Source organism: Corapipo altera, unplaced genomic scaffold (genome assembly GCF_003945725.1).
Source record: "Corapipo altera isolate COAL_440 unplaced genomic scaffold, ASM394572v1 67, whole genome shotgun sequence".
Taxonomy (NCBI): domain Eukaryota; kingdom Metazoa; phylum Chordata; class Aves; order Passeriformes; family Pipridae; genus Corapipo; species Corapipo altera.
The window spans coordinates 6,094,653-6,101,278 of NW_020884906.1; the positions used below are offsets into that span (position 1 = coordinate 6,094,653).

Below are 6,626 nucleotides of genomic sequence, written 5' to 3' on the forward strand. Positions count from 1 at the left end.
GGGGGGGGGAGGAGGGGGAGGGAAGGGGAGGGGGGCGGCGGCGATGCCTTTTGCAAAGTCCTAAGGAACCATGTTCAGGCGCTGCGTGCGGAGCGGGGGCGCAGGCGTCGCAGTGCCCGGAACGTAAACAGCGGCGGGGCCGGGGGGGTGACGGGGGGGCGGACCGGGGACACGGCTCGGTACCGGCGCTGCGGGGTTTGATGGCCGGGGGCACCGCACAGGACCGGCGGGGGGCTGGCCGGGATGGGGGGCTGGCCGAGGTACCGGGGCGGTACCGACTCAGGGCTGGCGGGGGACCGGGGCGGTACCGGCGCTGGGCCGGCCGGGATGGGGCGAATGCCCGAGGCACCGGGGCTGTACCGGCGCTGGGCTGGCCGGGATGGGGGGAGTGCCCGGGGTACCGGGGCGGTACCGGCGCTGGGCTGGCCGGGATGGGGCGAATGCCCGAGGCACCGGGGCTGTACCGGCGCTGGGCTGGCCGGGATGGGGGGAGTGCCCGGGGTACCGGGGCGGTACCGGCGCTAGGCTGGCTGGGATATGAGGGGAATGCCCGGGGTACCGGGGCGGTACCGGCCCTGGTCTGGCCGCCGGCCCCGCCGTGCGGGGCTCGGTCACGAGTGCTCGGCACGCAGGCGCTGAGCGGCCGCGGGGGGACGGGGCCGGGGCCCCACAAAGGCGCGGATGGTCCCAGGGTTGGTACCGCAGCGCCCGGGACGTGCCCCAAGAGTTGAGCGGTTCCGCTTAACCGGGGAGAATTTGGGCTCCGCGCCGGTGTCCGGCCCCAACGGCGTAAAGCCGGGGTACAGAGTGGCGAGTGAATGTGGCAGACATTTGAAAATAATCTTATAATATGCAGACCTGGGGTTATTGTGGTGGTGGCTTCGCTCTGTGTCTCTGCCGCACGTGCGGCTCGGCGGTAACTGCGCCCCGGCACCGCTCCCAGCACTGCGCCCACGTGTCTGGTGAGAACCGGCCATAAAACCTATAATGGATTATAGATGGTGTTAAATATGTCTTAAATAAAGCAGAATTGCCTTTGTAATAAGCATTTAGAACAGATAGTTAGAAATCCCCTGAAAAACTAGGTAAAACCGCTCTGAAGTAGCTGCTGATACAAAAAGTCTGCAGGATGGAGATGCTGCAATTCCTAAAAGTATCGGTGGGTCTCATTTCTACAACACCCACTCGCAGCTACTCTAACTTGATGCTGAGCAAATATTGGGACCATCTGATTGCAATAGCAGGGTCAGAGTGCAGGTTTTGAACAGCCTCCAGGTTCCACAGCGTGGCTCCTCTCTGAAGTGACATCCTTTACCTCCCCTCCACACCCCCCAAGAAAGGGAACATCAAAGGGTACCCCAGCCCAGACCCAGGGCTGATGGCTTTTGGCACTGCTCCTCTGGTTTGCTTTTTGCAATCAGTTCAACGTCCTAGGTACTGTATGAAATACATTGAGTATGATGCAAAATGTAAAGCACATTAAAATTCAACTTTGCAGGCCTTGCTGTTCATCTCTTTGCGAAGATCCCTATTTTAATGATGCATGACATGTGGATAAAGGCAGGAGAGCACAAAATTCTTACAGGATTTAAGGGAATGAGCTTCTCCTCCTGCTTCTGCCAAGAACTGTTTGCAGAATCTTGAAAAATCATGTAATCTTTCTCTAACATCTCCCTATTTGCAGATGATTGAACTTTATTATCGTATGGAAGTGTTTTATAGGCTATATATTGAAGTGTGGATTCCAGATGTCTGTTGGAGCAAGTGCATTATTAATCCATAATCCTGAGGAGATATATACATATCTCAACCTTTCAGCCAAGATTACTCAAACTTAAAATTAAATACACGTGTACATCTGTAGGATTGAGGCCAGAGTACAAGATAAATGGATGTTTCTAGAGAATCATCAGCAAAAAACACATCATCCATCCATTCCAAAAAAGTCCACCAAAAGAGACAGAACAGAGACATAAAAGAAAATCAACTCATTTTTCTAAATATTCTTTTTCAGACACGAACAATCTTAGAGTCTTGGTATATCAAGCAAACCCATCAAGGACTGTATCCATCACATACACCTGGAAACACCAGAGCACATTATGGAAGTGTGGAAGTAAATGTTTCAGAAATACCACAATTTCTATCTATAGATCTCCAAAAATAGAAAACACTTGTTTAACCTTGTTTTAAGACAGAAATGATTCCTAGTCAACTACAGTTCATTGTACCATGGAAATAATCTCTGTATTAATTACAAAAAAAAAAAAAAATCTCAAAAGAACTAGAGAAAAAAGGGGGGGAGGTGGGCTGTGGATGATGAGAATGTCCATATCCACAGCTGCATTAGACAGGATAAAAGCATTTAGAAGCAATATTAAACCCCTGTGCTGCAGGACCCAGATTAAAGTGCTGGCTGCTGAGGGTTGGGGGCTGGTTTCCCTGCTGAGCAGACCATGCCAGAGTTTTCCAACAGTGCCCAGAGCTGGGCCCCATCAGGCAGCGCTTGGAAGGGGACAGCCCAGGGCTGATACAAACCTGGTCTTCTTCACAGTCAAAAATATGGGAAAACCACTCATATTAACACTGTGATAAAGAAACAAGACCACAGTATCCATCCTGTGGAAAGAGAGCAGTGGTTGTTGGGAAAGGGGCTGGGCTGAACTCTGAAAAAAGCACTAAAACTTTTTTTGCTGGATATTAATGTAACATAAATTATTTAAGATCTAATCATGCTATGGCCTGGATCCTGACCTTGTTATTGTGGAACTAGGAGCTGTCATTTAATTAACCTTGTACTGCAGAGCTCTTGCTAAAACCAGAACTGAAGTGCTGTGCCTAGGAAGGCTGAATGAAGAAATGGGTTCATTTCACCCCACTGACCTCTAAAACATAGTTACTTCCCATTGGATAGAATAGACTGAACTAATCTTAAAACATATTTTAAAATACTTTTTATCCTGTAAGACCTACCATTCTATACCTTACCATAGGTTAAGATGGAAGATGAGATATTTAACTATTTCATTGGTTTCTGAAGGAAGTTAAAATACATTTTTTTTCTAGATATGACATGTCCAAATCTTTCCCCTGCAGAAATTCCATTAACTAAACTTTAAGCTCTGCTTCAGATGAGATTTGAAGAGATGTTTGCCTTAACCTCCTTGGGATTGCTGACAACCCTTTATTTGCCTTTTGCAACTTCAAATGGGTCGTTTTTAATGCAGAACTACCATGATTTCCACTTTGGGGTGCCCTGATTCGGTTTGGATGCAGTAACAGGAACAAATGGAAGTGCTGATTTGCATGTGAAGCTGGAGATAGGTTTTAGAAAAGCTGCTCTGGCGAGGGCAGCACCGCGGCGTGCTCAGCACCGGATCACATTAATCACAGGGTACTCAGTGAACCTATTCAGCCTCCTACAGAAAATACAGAAGTACATTTTTAGCAGGCAAAGCAAAGAACTATGAGTATCCTTGTGACAGTCTACAGATTTCTCAGGGCTCTCTGGAAAGAAACTTGGACTTCTGCCACCTGCTCCGATTGTGTTCATGCATAAATGATCCAGAGAATGGGTTGACATTACCTCTAATTAGGGGTAATAACAGCCTGCTGCTGAAAGGGCCCGTTCCCTTTCTCTTGCACGTCCATCCCTCACTTCTCCTGCTTTCCTTCGTGGAGCCATGAGGCAAGTCAGTTCAGTGACCTGATCCAGCAGAAAACTCAGCCATTAAGAAAAAAAATATATGTGTTTCTTTCATTAGGTCAGTTCAGTGAAGCTCAGTAGCCATTTGAGTGCGATCCTCAGGCTGGAGAGGGGTGAGATGAAGGGAGAGGGCAGGACTACACCCTTATGGTGGCCTTCTGCAATTGCACGGGTCACAGGTGACAGCAGAGCCCGGCTCTGAGCCCCAGCGTGGCTTCAGGACTCACTGACACATTTCTAAGAGTTAATTAAGCATGGCTGACTCTTAGTTTCAGCTAACTCTGGAGTGGCAGTGTAGAGGTGTGTAATAATGAGTAATAGAGTTGGGAATAAAATCATGTGTCCTGTTTAGTTTGTACCTCAGAATGGAGCTGTGAAATGGAACAGAAAGGGGAGAAAGGGTGCACTGCTACAGTCCTTGACCCTTAATTTGTGTTTTCCAGTTTAACAAACCGATTTTTAAATTTCATATAGGAAAGGAAATGGTCGTTTCAAAGCTACAGCACTGGGGCTTGAAGCTTAGAATGACACATGGGTTTGGTTTGAAAAAGGAGATGAGGTGAGGTTTCTTTGCTGATTTTGTAGGTCCTTTTCCATACTGTTTCTTTGAATGTAATATGAACCCAGCAGTACATCAGTGTGCAGTGCTGTTGTATCTTTCAAAACCCTTCCCAATAAACAGGAAAAAGAGTGATGGACAGAAAAATAGTGGAACAGTGGGTTCAGAGAGCCTATTTTAATACAATTATTTAGAAAGACATTTGAAGTCCTCAGATTATGTCTCTTTGCAGGTGTTCTGGTTTTTTTTTCTTTAGAGAAATCTGTTTTTAGGGAACAGGTCAAGACCCAGGTGTTATTAGTGCAATAGTACTGGCCCATGATGTAACAGTTCAACCATAATTTTGTGCAGAAACAAGAAGAAATAGTGAAATATCCATGTTGTTTATGTACATGTACAGAAACATGCCATGGCTTATGAGCAGCAGTGTAAAATATTTTTAAGTTCATGATTCTATGGGAACTAAATGACAGAGACTTAAATGTTTGTTTGAGATGTGGAGTTTTATGTTACTGTTTTTTGATAGTTATCATGTCTCCCAAGAAAAAGTCGTAAAGAAATCACAATCAGTTTGTTACTCATTGCTTTGCCATGTGGTGCTCAGACAGCCTCAGGCACCAGTGGGAAACACAGAAAATGCTGGTTGTGGGATGAGGTCTTCTTGGGGGTTTTGTTTGTTTGTTTGTTTGTTTATTTGTTTTTTAAGAATTAAAGCACACCAAAGAAACAGTAGTATTTTATAATCCTAGAATCATTCTGGTTGGAAAAATCCTTTAAGATCATGAGTCCAACCACAAAACTAATGGTGCCAAATCCACCCCTACACAGCAGTACTGTCACCCACAAAGGAGAAAGAAGGTGGCCAACACTCCATGGAATCAGTGATACAAGAGCAAAGGCTTGTTCTTCTACAGAGGTGTTTTAAAGCCTCTGTAGATAAAAATCTCACCCAAAGTTGTTTATAACAAGAAGATGACTGTGTTTATTTCCTGAGAAGGGAAGGAGATCAAATCTAGGTGGTAATAAACGCTAGTTTCAGAATGTCTCTGAAGACTTCAAATCGTTAAGACTGTTCTTCTTGGATGCTTCAACTACATCTTTTTAAAAAGAATGCCTTGTAAATGAAAAGCATCCAGTGACCTTGTTGGTACAGATTGTTCTTTTCTGTGCTTTAGTAAATGAACGACCTTGCAAATCAAAAAGGTGTGAAGAGAGGAACAGAGCAAAAATGTTAACGACAGTCTGCACGGTTTTAAATGTCAAGGCAATACAAAATAACCAGTGCTTTTGGTCGCTAATGGAACTAGCATGTGACCACCCATGTGCCTGTAAATAGTCCAGTATTATTTCTATTGTTCGAATTGTATTTTTCTTACTGGAAATCGATAGCAACAGGTTTGTTTCTGACTCCTGACCCACAAATTTGATATGGCTCAAGCACTGTATGACCTCACCTTTTCAGGAATAATCTTCATAACTGTGCCATGTGTTAGCTGGGGAGTTCTGCTCTACACCTCACTTTTCCCTCTGTAAAACAGAGAAAAAATAAATTGGGCTTTAAAGGGTTTATGTGAACGTGGTAATAAAACATCTTTCAACACTAGCATGTGTATCTGTTGAAATGTTCTGCTTAATCAACCTTATCAACCACTTGCTGATAAAAACGGGTTTATCAGGAGCTCTGGGCCTACAAAATGTGAAGACCTGAACTACGTGACAAAGGATTAGGTGGATCAGTGTTAACTGGAAGTGAGGGTGGACCCTCACCCCAGGACATACATAGGTTAAATGTTTCAGCTTTTCAGGAGGGGAGTCTGCAGCAGGAAGGGGTTGAGACCCGGCTTTGTGGTTGTTCTGAGGGGAGGACACCCCGTCCTGTCTGCCCCGAGCACAGGGGCCCCACAGGGGGCTGGGGGGCACGAACCCCCCGGGAGCCACAGATTTAATTCTGCTACTCAGATTCAACTCCAGCTTCAACCGAGCTGCTCACCGGGAGAACGCACCCGGGGCTCCAGCCGGGGCTTGGTGCGGGGGTTCGACCGTACAGACCCGCTGAGGGACCGCGGCTTCCTCAGGGGCAGGGGCCCCTCACGGGCAGAAGCCGGGGCTCCTCAAGGGGGGGCTCCCTCAAGGGCAGGGCCGGGGGTCCCTCAGGGGCAGGGGCGGTGCCCCCTCCCCGTGGCGCCCCCTGGCGGCCGCAGCGCACAGCGCCCCCGGCGCGCGCCGCCCGCCCTCAGTGTGTCCCTCGAGGCTGCCGGGAAGCGGCGGCGCGGGGCGGGGCCGGCTCCTTCCGCGCGGGCCAATGAGATGGCGGCGGGGCGGGCCCGAAGGGCGTGGCCAGACGCACCACCCAATGGTGGG

The 6,626-nt window shown here is 47.8% G+C and overlaps 1 protein-coding gene across 1 annotated transcript in view; it reads right to left on the bottom strand.

The window, feature by feature from the left end:
* Positions 1–6,392, bottom strand: part of KDM2B (lysine demethylase 2B) — a 116,424-nt gene extending 110,032 nt beyond the window's left edge. Inside the window, exons 1-3 of the mRNA XM_027651969.1 lie at positions 6,256–6,392; positions 5,720–5,792; positions 859–982 (exon numbers count right to left, since the gene is read on the bottom strand). The gene's annotated coding sequence lies outside the window, so the exon portion shown is untranslated. The remainder of the gene's footprint in view (positions 1–858; positions 983–5,719; positions 5,793–6,255) is intronic.
* Positions 6,393–6,626: the final 234 nt, after the last annotated feature.